Source organism: Cibotium barometz, chromosome 6, assembly GCF_041138505.1.
Source record: "Cibotium barometz isolate CiBa-2024 chromosome 6, ASM4113850v1, whole genome shotgun sequence".
NCBI classification, from domain to species: domain Eukaryota; kingdom Viridiplantae; phylum Streptophyta; class Polypodiopsida; order Cyatheales; family Cibotiaceae; genus Cibotium; species Cibotium barometz.
Window position 1 is genome coordinate 3,366,075 of NC_141051.1, and position 14,632 is coordinate 3,380,706.

At 46.9% G+C, this 14,632-nt stretch overlaps 1 protein-coding gene across 3 annotated transcripts in view; it reads left to right on the top strand.

Annotated features, from left to right (window-relative positions):
- LOC147637352 (c-Myc-binding protein) overlaps positions 1-14,632 on the top strand; it is a 124,986-nt gene that overhangs the window by 73,385 nt on the left and 36,969 nt on the right. The gene's annotated exons all lie outside the window — the stretch shown is intronic.

The window sequence follows — 14,632 nt, forward strand, 5'->3', positions numbered from 1 at the left end:
AGAGAGAGAAGCGAAGTGAATAGCAGAGAGAGAGAGAGAGAGAGAGAGAGAGAGAGAGAGAGAGAGAGAGAGAGAGAGAGAGAGAGAGTGTCTACTAAAGACCCAATGGGCCTATGAGACCAAAGTGATACAATGATGTCCATGGCACATCTCATCATGGAATGGAAAATAAAACAGAAAGAAAATATAAATATAGCTATCTGACTGGGGTGATACAAAATTGTCCATGGAAACTCGTCATGGAATACTAAGAACATAAAAACATGGGAGCAACATCAGCTCCGAGTAGATGGTATACCACTCTCCAAAATGTCAGACGAGTATGGAGAGAGAGAGAGAGAGAGAGAGAGAGAGAGAGAGAAGAAAGAAAGTTATATTAATGTCCACACGGGAGGCCGAATCCGACCTATGGGACAGATCAGGTACATCCATTTACATTCCACTCTGGGTATCGATGCCAAAGAGGCATAAAACTGAAAAAAAATAACTCAAAATGAACTCTTAAGACTCTTAAGAGTTTAAATTACAATGGGTTCTATTGCATCTAGTTCGAAATTGAGGTTCAAAATAAAAATAGCTATATTTCATCCATGGATGGATTTGCTCTTGAGGGGGGTGGGGTACGGAATTCTTTAATGATTGCTTGTCCTGCTCTGTATATTGCCCATTTGCCATTCTTTCTTGCTTCTTTAACTTTATTCAACTCTGTCGATTTGTTCTTGAGTTGTAGCGGGGTGAGTTCATCAGCTATCCATACGTTTGTCCCTTGGAGAGACCTTGTTTGCTTCATCACTGCTATTTTCTCATTGTTGTCCATATAGGAGACTTTTGCCTGTGTACCCTTTACTATAATAGAGATAGGGTCTCCTAAGTCCACGAAGGGGACTACTTTGCTCAGTTGTGCTGTAAGTACATCTGTATCTAATATGTAGTCTTCTCGAAGCTCTTGAGCTATGTCTGCCCTATCCCAGCCTTGAGGAAGACCACCGACTCTGATTACCTTTTTGTTACTTTCCATTCGTTCCTTTTCTTTGACTGTTGATATGACTTCTTTAACAAAATCTTGTGAGTTAACTTAATTTACCTTTGAAACATGGTTTGTCGTTTCTGTTTGTAGTGTTGTAGGTATGGGTCCTTCTCGTGCTTCCTCTTGCTTCGTCTTCATGGCTTGCACTTGCACTTTCAGTTCGTTGATTTGTTCATCTTTCTTGATAGTCTCGTGTTTCTGTGCTGCTAATTCTCCCTGGAGTTTTCTTCAGTTCTTGCATGAGGTAGGCTTCCCATGGTGTCGGCTTGCTCACGGGTGGAGGAATGGGCGGTAATCGTGAAACGGTGACTGAGGCAAAAGACTTCTTACTTCCCATGTGTTGCTGCTGATAAAGGAGAGGGCTGTTGGTGGAACGAGTCTCCCCTCAAGGGTACCCTCTCCCCTTTGGGGGAGACTCAGAAAATGCGACCTACAAGATGCTCAACTACAAATGCAGGCGAGAGTTATGTTGCTGCCTTGGGGGCCTGAGCAAGGCTGGGTGGGAAAAGGGCAGCGACCAGAAATGGACGAGAGAGAGGCGTGACGGGGAGAGAGATGCGAAGGCGACCACAGACGGACGAGAGGGAGGTGAACGGCGAGCAAAGGGCAGCGACGAGAAACGGACGAGAGAGAGGCGACGGGGAGAGAAATGCGAAGGCGACCACAGACGGACGAGAGGGAGGTGAACGGCGAGCAGAGGGCATCGACCAGAAGCGGACGAGAGAGAGACGGGCTACACAAGCAATGGAGAGAGAGAGAGAGAGAGAGAGAGAGAGAGAGAGAGAGAGAGAGAGGGAGGGAGGGAGGGAGGGAGGGAGGGAGGGAGAGATGAAATGAAATGATATATTAACGTCTTCAAAAGGCCAAAATGACCGATGAGACCAAAAAGGTTACAACAATTGGTGGATCTGATACAATGTCTGTGTAAGGAAAGCTAAAAACAATTAAACAACTAACTGAAACTGAAACAACTATGAGGAAAAGTACGGTACCAGGAGCTCCTAATGGATAACATGTGGGAGGAAAACTCCAGCAACAAAGGTAAGCATCATACATATCACTATCCAAAGATGTCTCTCATCGGTCGATGGCGGATATCCTCAATATCCTCAATGGAGAGAGAGAGAGAGAAAAAGAAGGCGCAAGCAGGCAGCGGGAGGGGAGAGTGAAGAGCGAAGGGGTCAGCGGGAGGGGGGGGCGCAGCGGGAGGGGGGGGGGGGGGGCGCAGCGGGAGAGGAGAGTGAAGGGGGCAGCGGGAGGGGGGGCGCAGCGGGAGAGAGAGAGAGAGGGGGGGGCACAGGCAAGCAGCGAAGCGGGCAGCGGGAGGGGTGGGCGCAGGCAGGCAGCGGGAGAGGGAGGACTTTTAGTGAAAGTGAGAGAGAAATGAAATGATATATTAACGTCTTTAGAAGGCCAAAATGACCTATGAGACCAAAAAGGTTACAACAATTGGTGGATCTGGTACAATGTCTGTGTAAGAAAAGCTAAAAACAACTAAACAACTAACTAAAACTGAAACAACTATGAGGAAAAGTAAGGTACTAGGAGCTCCTAATGGATAACATCTGGGAGGAAAACTCCAGCAACAAAGGTAAGCATCATAGACATCACTATCCAAAGATGTCTCTCATCGGTCGAGGGGTGGCGGATATCCTGAATGTCCTCCATGGTGAGTACTCTGACTGGACGTCTCCCATGCCGTGCTGGTATGGTCCTGATCCTCTGTTGTAGTCTCCGCCGGTGTTGAGATGGGCCTCTCATCTTGGGGCGCCTGGACCGCCCCAGCTCTATAGCCCGATCGATCACTGTACCTCTGGTGCAGCTATACTCTGGGGCTAGCTGCAATGCCTGCTGGCCTGACTGCTCAATCTCTGGTCGAAAGAAGTCTGTTATCTGCCTCTGTAGGTGTCTCTCCCTCTCTGATCCCCTCCCTCTCAAGAGACCCTCTCTATGTCTACGCAGCTCCAGCAAGTATAATCCGAGGCATCTCTGATCGTGGTATCTCATGACTCTAGAAAGTGGTCTGAAACCCTCTCTGAACAGGCAGTGAAAACGGCCTCGTATCTCATAATATACTGGACAGTGACATATGTAATGTAACTCTATCTCTGGCTCCATCTGGCACAGCTGACAAATCTTGGCCTCAGCTGGTACTCCTCTGAATCTGCCAGTCTCAATCTCTAGCTGGTGTGAGGATGTGCGCATTTGACCAATAGCACACCGTACCCCATGAGAAAGATGAGTATCCATGTAGCTTGGTCTAATCACAAACCCATCCTCCGTGAGCTGGAGAAGATGATCTCTATAGAAAGCCATCTTCATACCAAGCTCGTGTGTTGGCTGTATCCATGTCCTCCTAGTGTCCAGCTGAGTCAAGTCCTGCCTGATAAGTCTGGTAATCTCTGCCCGTGTGAGAGAGAGGGAGGGTGCATCCACGGAGTACTGAAATGGAGGTAGCCTGTCCATACTAAAGCCATGCAGTTGGAACCAACCTGTCATCTGTGCATACCAACATGATCCGTCTCCCTGTGATGCCAACTGTCGTGAAGACTCCAGGGCTAAGCGAGCATATCTGTCTCTAGGGAGAGCCCAAGTGCTATGTATAAAGGAGATTGATCGAGTGAGTGCCTCTACTGCCAATGGGGGGGCAGCCATCTCTGCACGGATAATATCATGTGGTACGGAGGCCTTGGCCCTAATCATCCGGGAAATCATAGAAACCAAGGGCCTCTCCATACATCTCCATCCATCAGTGCTACCAGCTCGGCTGTGGTGATCCACTGAGGGTCCCCATATGAATAGAGAGAGAGGGAGTCGGACACAGTATTGGGTACCGAATACCCTCTGTAGGGCCCCCACCACGAATAGTATGTTTTATTAGAATGATGCAAATCTGCAAATAAAATTTGGTTCTTGACCTTTCATCTTCACCTTGGTTGAGAGCTCCCCTTGGCTGTCCTGGCCCTTGGAATTCAGCAACCCCTTGTGAATGATCAAATGAATGACTGATTTTCAGGCTTTGCTATTTATAATGCCCTAATGATGCTGGTCAGCTGGCTGAACTAGCAGTCGGCCTGCTTTTTATTCTCCACGACTTGGTCTTTATGCATTTAATGTATGCGCTTTCACACCATGCCCTCTTGGCCGCCTGCTGCTGGCTGTCCAGGCTGTGCATGGCTGCTGGGCAGGCAATATGCCCTGGCCACCTACAGCCCTGGCTGCCTCATGGGCTAGCCGACTGGCTGCCCAGTCCAATGGGCTGGCGGACTGGTTGGCCAAGCCTGCATGGGCTGGCCGACAGGCTGCCCAGCCCCAAGGGTTGGCCACCAAGGGCCTAGACCCTTTCATGGGATGGAGGGCAATGGCCATGGGCCTCCTTGGCCCCTATGGGTGGTCTAAGGCCTACCCTGTGCCTACTCAGCAGATACACATCCCTTCTTGGAGTAGCCCAAAGGTCTGCCCTCTTCTTCTACATGCATCTACATGCTTCTACACAGATGCATGGCATCTGGTTGCAAAACACCTAACATCATTCCAGAGGGAGACTCACAATACGGCTGGCACCGCTTCATGTTCAGGACAATGATCACCTGACCAAGACCATGTGCGAGACTTGTACACTTGACCTTGGATGCTTAGAGTGGAACGTTGGCTGGGACCAGTTTCCAATCCAGTTCCTATTGGCATATATGATATGAGTAGTGCCACATGTGAACATGGGCTAACGAAGGGCACTTTTCTCCCTTTGGGTTTTTCCCCTTGGATATTAGGTGTGAAAGGACACCACACTTACTATGTATTTTGATATTGTGGAGTCAACTCTCTTGCTCCACACATTGTATCCATCTTCTTTGAGCATCTATCACCATCTCTCTCTCTCTCTCTCTCTCTCTCTCTTGAGAGTGCTTGCTGTTGTGCATCTCTGTGTGCTTTGTTTTCTGTGCAACCCTAACCTAATAGGTCCTGCACTTGCTATTCAGATATGTCCATGCAGCATTCGAGTGCGGGATGCATGCGACACCCCAATGGGAATTCCATTCGTGTCATTACGTCCGTAAGCTAAGAAAATGGGAGACTTGCTGAAGCACCTTTGACAGAATGTCTACGAGTTCAGATATTTTAGAGATGCTTATGGGAGTGACCATTTCTTAAATTGGACACGTCGTAGGATTGTGGATCAAAGTGAGACAAGTGGCTTCATACTCGTCACCTCAGCTCTACACTTGTCATTACAGCTTTTACTTGCCATTCTAGCTCATGAGAACCCCAAATCTATAGATTGGAGCCCCCTTTCTTCATTTGAGCAGGCTTTATTGCTGCAAACTAGTCTCTACCATGTTGGCTACTCACATTCTTGTCTAAAATACTCTATGGAGAGTCTCTACACTACTTCACTTTCCTCTACAAAAGGATACTCTACCTCTCTAGCTTTTCTATGGCGGTATTCTTGCTATTTCAAGTGAACTTGCCACTATACTTGTTGCACCAACCATGTACTTGTTGTACCAGCCTTTGTATCTACTGTATCGGCCACTGTACTTGTGTCAGGCATTGTACTTGGTGTACTAGTTGTACCAGATGCCCTAAATGCTGTACCAATGTGATGAACCAGCTGTACTAGATACCCTAAGTGTTGTACCAACTTGTTATACATGTACCTATTGTACTAGATGTCGTAAGTGTTGTACCAGCTCTACCGGATATCCTAAGTGATCTACCGGTTGTACCGTCTTCTTTATGGCTGAGGTTATGTGGATTTTCTATCTTTGTTATTATTTGGCATTTCCACATATGATTATTGGCAAATGTTGGCTTGTGTGCATTGAGGGGAAGAATCACGACCCACACAGGATATTTGCTAGGTTTTATGAGACCAAGGATTCATTGTATATGATTATGATGATATGGTATTGTATGTGGATAATCCAGTTTTGTCCGAATTTGGGAAAATCCCCAAAGCTTGTACTTGGAATAAACCTTTTGAGGGGGACCCTAGTGTCGTGTCCATTGTGCAAGTTCTTTATGGATTCTGGTTAAGTGGTTGTGGCCATGTTTAATACGCATTGATGGTACAAGAAAATGTGTTAAAGGCCCTAGTCGCTCGGGCAGTTTGGTTTCATTTGTAGCATAGCACAGGCTTCATTTTCTTTCGTAAGGAAGAAAAAGAGCACAAGTGGGAACCACACTTGCCATCGATGCTATTAAGCATGGCCAGCTGATTCAAAGTCATGCGTCGAGAGCATAAGAGGAAGACAACTCAGTTATGGATTTATGGAAATGCCTTTTTGTGTCTGTGACCATCATTCTCTTTATGTTGGTATTGTGGATCATATTATCAAGCTCAAAGGCTACAACTATGGAGTTATATTTTTGATTGCGGAAGCATGGTGGGCCAATACCCCACAGGTCACAGGATCGAGCCGGGCAACGAAAAGCTAAGTATTTTCCGAAGTTGGTGCTTTTTGCAATTTATTGTAAGTGCTTATGAACACTTAACCCTTGTATGCGCGTACAAGGAGAATTGTGTGTTTATTGCCTTGAATTGTTTCAAGTAAACACTGCTAGTGGCTGAAAAACTTGGTTTATATGGTTTTCATATGGATTTGTCCAAGGACTATGGACTGTATTTATGGAGCATTCTTTGCTCGAGGATTTATACATATACGATGGTTTGGCGCATCTATATGGTTATCATTGCCCAAGTGATTCTTGGGCTTTATGCTTTTATGGTTTTGTATATATTTACAGTTTCATAGCTACCTTTGTGATGGATTTATGAAACATGATATTTTATGGATCAAGGATTTTCTCAGGAATTATCTTAGTGGCCAAATGCCTATCGGTGGGCTGAAATGCCTATGAACTGTGTGTAGCAGAAATGCTTATGGAGCACCGGGCTATCTGTGCCTGTGAGTGATTTTGACTTGAGCCCACGTCTCCTCCAAGGTGTGTGGTGAGAGTACCAACATGGAGTGCAAGTGTTAGAGTCTTGACTTGAGCCTTCGGCTCTTGATTGGCACCTGTTTGTGTGCCTTGAGCCTATTGGCTCTGGATCGGCACCTGTTTGTGTGACTTGAGCCTTTTGGCTTTGGATTGACACTTGTTTGTGTATTGGCACCTATTTGTGTGCCACTTGAGAGAACCAAGCGCTAGAACGGAAGTGCCAGTGTTGTGCGTGGTCCTGGAATGCCAGTGACGCATTCTCCCATCGAGAGGAAAATTTGGATATTTGTATTATGGGACTGTTTTGTTGCGCCCATTTGATTCGGGACATGATTATGATATCTGGATTTGTGGGACTCTTTTGTCTCGTCCATTTATTTGGACATGATTATGATATCTCGATTTATGGGACTAATTTGTCGTGCCCATTTATTTGGGCCACGGTTATGATATCTAGACTTATGGGACTGGCTTGTCTTGCCTGTTTATTTGGGCCATGATTTTTATATTGGTATTATGGAGATTTATTTAGTCACGCCCATTTATTTGAGACATGAATTCTTTTAGTTAACTTTGATTTATGAGACTGTCTTGCCTTGCCACTTGATGGGATAAGGTTCTATTTTGGATATATGACAAAGTCTAAGTCGCAGAGAGCTTTTAAGAAGCTAGGGGGTATGTCACCATCTTGGGCATTTCTAGTGTGAAAAGGGGTTTGGTGGATTCCAAGATGCTTAAAAATCAATTCATCTTGGATGGTGTAATGACCCGGTTCTAAATTTAGGGCCAAATTGTGTGGAGTCCTGAACATGCTATCCAAATGTTTTCCTTGAATCTGTGGCAGAGTTGACTCATGTAACATCTGAATGGTTGACTTACGACTAAGATTTGATTCGGGACATGATTATGATATCTGGATTTATGGGACTCTTTTGTCTCGTCCATTTATTTGGACATGATTATGATATCTCGATTTATGGGACTAATTTGTCGTGCCCATTTATTTGTGCCACGGTTATGATATCTAGATTTATGGGACTGACTTGTCTTGCCTGTTTATTTGGGCCATGATTTTTATATTGGTATTATGGAGACTTACTTAGTCACGCCCATTTATTTGAGACATGAATTCTTTTAGTTAACTTTGATTTATGAGACTGTGTCGCCTTGCCCACTTGATGGGATAAGGTTCTATTTTGGATATATGACAAAGTCTAAGTCGCAGACAGCTTTTAAGAAACTAGGGGGTATGTCACCATCTTGGGCATTTCTATTGTGAAAAGGGGTTTGGTGGATTCCAAGATGCTTAAAAATGAATTCATCTTGGATCGTGTAATGACCACCTTCTAAATTTAGGGCCAAACTGTGTGGAGTCCTGAACTCTATTGAATCCGCATATTGTGCTTTCATGCTATCCAAATGTTTTCCTTGAATCTCTAGCAAAGTTGACTCGTGTAACGTTTGAATGGTTGACTTACGACTAAGAGTGTCAGCAACAAGGCTATTCTTGCTAGGGACATATTCGATCAAACCTCTAAATTGTTGGAAGATTTGACTCCACCTAGCTTGCATGTCACTCCATTGGGCACTAGGTATGGTTTGCAACCATTTAAGTACGTGATGATCAATTTTTACAGTGAATTCCCTCCCGTAAAGGAAAGGTTTCCAATGCCTAAGAGTGGTGATCACCCCTAAAGGTCTTTGTCATAAACTGAATAATTCTTTTCGGTATCATTCAACTTGCTGGCTGTGGTAAGCCGTCTTGTTGTAAAACAGCGCTGATGGCCAGAAGCATCAATGATAACCTCAAATGGGTCATCCCATGATGCCAGCTTGAGGAGGGATGCTTCTGAGGCCACTTTACACACTTCCCAATTATCTCAATAAATACCTGAGACATCATTTTATTGAACATCGCTGGTGCATTGGTGAGGCCAAATGGCATTACCATGAACTCGTAATGGCCACGCTTGGTCCGAAAAGCCGTCTTTGGAATGTCAGCGGTAAAAATGCAGACTTGATGATAGCCACTCTTGAGGTCTTTTTTTGAAAAATATTTAGCACCATTAAGACGCTCCAAAATGTACTCTATTTTGGGCTTTGGGAACTCATTCTTGATTGTGAGCTTGTTGAGTGCCTAGTAATCCACACATAAACATGTAGTCTTATCTTTCTTTTGCATGAGTAAAATGGGTGCTGAGGATGATGGGTGGATGAATCCGGTCCGGAGTAATTTAGATAATCTTTGTTCCCGTTCACCCTCCAATGCATTAGAAAGACAAACTTATTTGGAGGCTCTGTCCCGAGAACCAACTCAATGCGATGATCCTCAAGATGAGAGGGTGGGAGTTGTGGTGGGAGATTGTCCCTCAACATGATGTCTTGGAACTTTGGAAGGAGACTTGCAACTGGGTTGCTGGTTGAACAACAGGTTGTTGGGCACGGACATTGTAGGTCAGGAGTCACCTTCTGGTCCCACTCTTTTGGCCCCTCTGGGACACAGGGTGGAGTGCGCATTTCCGTTAGTGAGGAGCTTTTGCCGGTAGTGGTCGACTCGGGCACCATTGTTATTGGACGAGCACAGTGGGTGTCCATTAGGATAGGAGAGGATAGTGTTGGCTATCTGAACTTCTACGCACTGTGGGCAAAGCCACCCTTTGGAGTACAATTCATCAGTCCTTGCTGCAGGCAGATTTTTGGTGTGTGGGTGGGGTCTTTAACATGCTAGAGTCGACTGATGACAGATTCGGAGGTGGCATGGCTACTATATTAGGTACAGTGTACTCGGCATGTAAGGAGTTGATTTTGGCTCTCAAGGGAGAGGACCCTTGGCATCTTCTAGAGTTTGGACGTAGTCTCGGGAGTATATGTTTCTCCAGATCTGACATGAGGAATACCAGCCCTAACCTATCCAGACTCCATCGATTTTATGTTGACGAGTGGGCTTGTGGGAATGGCAGCATGATTGATATTTTGGCTAGCACTACTTTTTCTGACCACGCACCGGTTATTCTCTCCTTGGATGACCCTTGAACCATGGAGATAGGACAGACAAGTAGGTAGCCGGATTCTAGATAGCCTCATTCAAGACCTAGAGATCTGTAGCAAGATAAAGGGAATTTGGGAGAGGCTTGATTTCCACTCTAGAGCAGCCGCAGGGGCCTGGGTGCAGACCTTGGCGAGATTAGCTTTACAAGAGGTAGCGCAGAGCAGATTGGTTTGCTTCTGAGAGTAGGAGAGGAGTATTCGTAGGGGTCTTGCCTCCCTACAACGGCTTCAAGAGAGTGCACTAGATAGCATGTGGATTGAGAGTCGATTGGCTACCACCCATACAGAGCTCAGATCCATAGAGGAGGGGCGGGTGGAGTACAGATACCATGCTATAGCCTCTTTTTGGATGCAGGCAGAAGATAGGGTCATTGGAGATTTCTTTGAGATTGGAGGCCCACATAGACAGAGAGAGGATATCCGCAGGTTGCATGGCCCGGATGGATCCATTGTTACAGACCCCCCTCATGTGAGAGCCATTGCCAAAGATTTCTTCAGCACTCTTCTCACCGATGCCCCTATTTCCTCACAGGTGTTGGACGCGTGTGAGCGGGTGTGGAGGCACACGAGAGAGGTGGTCTCTCACGCTCTCAGGACTTTCCTCTTGACCCCCTTCACATCTGAGGAGTTGGCATAGGCTATGACGGCATTACCTTGGGGAAAATGCCCGGGAGAGGACGGTCTTCCAGCCTCTTTATTTCTGCCTTAAACGAGATAATGGTTACAAGAGCCATGCTGGAGAGGTTGTCAGAGGGTTTGATCCGCTTGATTGCCAAGGAGGGTGGTGACATATTGGAGATCCGATAGTGGAGACCCATCACCCTCCTAGGGACTGCCTACAAAATTCTAGCCAAGGCCATCAGCGGGAGATTATAGCCCTTTCTTCCGGACTTGATTCATGGTACATAGACTGGTTTCATTCAGGATCAGAGTATTCTAGACAACATCTTCACCTTTTGGGAGGCGACTGCGTTGGCTAGGATGCGGCAACAAGATCTGATTGTGCTCCTCCTCGATTTTGAGAAAGCCTATGATAGAGTAGATTTGGGCTTTTTGGAGGGGACGATGTGCAGGATAGGTTTCTCGGAGGAGTGGATCCAAGGTGTATCGGGACTCTACTTGGCTTCTCATAGCGAGGTTCTTATTCAAGGTGCTAGAGGTGATAGATTTTCTTTTTTACGCTCAGTCCGGTAGGGGTGCCCTCTAGCACCTTATCTCTTCCTGTTCGTCATTGAGGCCATGAGCAATTTTCTCTCCATTAGGGAGATCGGACTCTAGGGACCGTCTCATCCCATCTGAGTACTAGAGGAGCTTCTTGATTTTGAGTTCGCTGAACGACACGGTAACATATTTGTTGGGGGCTGAGGGGAACCTCTAGAGATTCGGCGAGGCGATTGAGGTTATTTGTCCTGCATTCGGAGCACAGCTCGACTGGCACACGTCGTGTGGATGTTGGGTTGGCTCATCACTTTCCCCGACTTGGCGTCCAATTGAGGCTTTTCAGTGGGCCTTGAGGGGAATTGCACAGTTTGTTATCTTGGATGCTAGGTTGGCATTGACATCTCCCTTGAGTAGCAGCTCGCCCCCCTTCTTTTGAGCATTCGGAATAAGCTGTTGTACTGGAGTTCGGCCATGCTTTCCCTAGTAGCTGGCTAGGTGGTGGTGGCAAAGCAGGTTCTTCTTGCCACCATGTGGTACATTACCTCTCCTGCTGGTCTTTCTCCCGGGCATGCATTGGTCACATATAGTGTTTGATCCATAACCTTCTGTGGGCTGGCAGTGATGGGAGACCAACCAGGGCCAAGGTAGCCTGGAGAGATCAGTTAGCTGCGACGTAGAAGGGGGTCTGGGCATCATCAACCCCTCCATTCAAAGCCGTGCCCTGTTGGGCAAGTTGATCGTTCGAGGTCTTCTTCTGGGCGGTGAGCCTTGGAAGGACTTCCTCTTGGCTAGGATATCTGCCCGCACTCCGATCCTGGGGGGCGCCTTGGCGTGAGAGCACGAGATGGATCGTCACAAAGATGCGGGCACGTGGCTTTAGCCCAACATTTGAGGACAGATTTGAAACTAGTCTCTTCCGTGCTTGGGATCGTTTGAGGCCGGCCCTGCAGAGCAGTCAGCTCCAGGAGCCTCTGAGGAGCGGCGGCTCTAGTAGCTTTTTATTTGGAACCCTATGGCCCGTCTGCCTAGTGGTCACATGCTCAGGGCTTGCCCGCACGTATCATGGGGAGCCTTGAGTACGGCCCCTGCTAGGTCACTTGGAGATTGGCTTGCATTTAGACAGCTACCCCCATAGGCTCAAGAGAGAGGCCTTATTGGGATTAAGGAGAGAGACCAACTTAGCCTCGACATCGACTCTTCCATCCCTCTGGTGTGGCTGGCCCCGATACCGGATCCTTCTCCTCGGCAGTGGCTGGGAGTGTCACCAGGCACAGTATACTCCTGATAGTTCATTGCGTGGACGACTACTCCGCTCTATTCACCTTCTCTATTGGGCTTCATGGCAAATTGTAGAGATCAGAGACCCCCCTAGAGGACCTCAAGGGATGCACCTTGCAGAGGGTGAGGGTGATTGGTTTTCACGCACGAGTGGCATATCGACCCTCCACCGGCTAAGGTGGCCACAGAGAGACTATGGCGGCTATGGATGTGGGAGGGCTGGCCTATTATGAGTCTCCAGTGGGACCCGGGAGAGTGGACATGGCAGGATCAGAGGACAGAAAGGACTCGCCTGGTACCCCCTTCTTTGCCTACATTGTGCAGCTGGGCCGCAGGATTCAGATGTCAAAGGTGGAGAGCACTCCACCCATTGGCAGTCCCACTGCATCCCGCCGCATTTTCTCTCAGATTTCTGGAAGGGGTTGTGGGACAGCTTTCAGCCGCGGAAGGTGACTCTTTTTATGTCGCAGCTGACACACAGGAGTTTAGCAGTTGGCACTTGGTTGGCTATTGGGGGAAGACCAACATTATGTCAGAGATGTGGCCATCCCCAGGAGTCTCAGTGTCAATTGTCTTTGGGATTGCCCAAAGTTCCAGCAGATTTGGTAGAGGATCCTACGCATTTTCACTATGGATCGGGCTCCTGCCCGTATTGTTACGTGGGGCATTGTTGCTAGGGTCACTAGGCCACGATCATCATGCCGTACGAGGAGGAAGGTAGGGGACTAGCCCTTCAGGTCCCTCACCTTTGTATTACCATTATGTCAGTTCCAGCTCAGCCTGCTGGTCGTTGGACCCGAGGTTCTAGCAAGAGATGGGAGATTTGTAGTAGTATAGCCATGTGGTATATATGGAGAGCTCGATGTAGTGAAGCCATGAAAGGCTCCCTCACCCCACCCGTGGAGTCTATTTGGAGCATCTGGCTTGATATCATTCATACCCTCCGAGGTCAGTGTGGGCAACTTCAGGGCGGCTCAGACCGCATGAGGAAGCGTCGGGAGGCCTTCTTGAGGATCTGGCGGCATGGGCCCTTTCTTATAGATAGTGGTAGCGAGCCCACTTGGCATTACAGACCACCTGTGTGGTTTTCTCCCTCCCCCCATTGTATGAGAAGTGTATCCTCCCCTTTGTTCATCTTGTCTCACGTTTCCCCTTCGGAGACAGGTTTGTAATTAGCCATTTTGGCAGTTTTTTCTCGGTAATCAATAGAAGGATCTTTTTCCCAGAAAAAAAAAGCAAAACAAATGGACTGTTTGGACACCACAGGAAAAGGCCAACTAGGAGGGAAGGAGAAATTTAAAGATTCATTGTACATATTCCAATTTCCTAATACAAGCAAATACACCGAAAGATGGGGCCTTTTAGTGGGTTTTGGGACCCAATCTGGTGTCTCTATCTCTCTCCTCTTTCTTCTCTCAAATAAATGCGCAATAGTAATTGTACAATCAACTCAATAATCTAGGTACAAGGCTTTTGCATCTGATAATCAGGTTGCTGAAGAGGTCTTGAGGGGTGTGTTTTGTTTTATTTGGGGGTTGGAGTGGAAGATAATGAAAAATGGAGGGAATCGGGGGCCTAGTTGGGTTGTAGACTAGAAGATGGTGTTTTGAAATGGGGGACCCTCCCCCCTTTTCCACCCCCGTAAGGGTGTGTTCACATGCCTATGTCTTTGCTGGTTGTGGAAGCTTGGTCAAGGCTACTTTAGAGTGCTCCGAGGCTGCCCAAAACTTCTTCAAACCTGTCCCAACCTGCTTTATGCTAATTCTGCCCTCAACAAAAATGTCCAAAATTGTACAAAAATTGTCCAATAATTAGAGTATCTAACACCGGTCTTCAAAATTGTTCGATAATGATTGTATCTAACACTAGTCTTCCTTTGCTCTTTGGTTCTCATATGCCTTTTGCCTCTAGGCACTAATCATCCTTTCACATGTGTGCACATCTCAATAGGATCGGCTTAACTGCCGGTGTCTACAGTAGGTTCGAACTTGCCTCCTTATCCCTCAACCCTATACATGGTCATGACACAGAACTGATGCTTGATGCATGTGACAAATAAACAAGAACATGCCAATGATATCAAGATTGTGGATTTGGAACTATTGGAAGTAATTGCTGATAGATCAATTTGGCTTGCTTGCATTCATTGCTTTCTGTATTAAGAAGACAATCCAA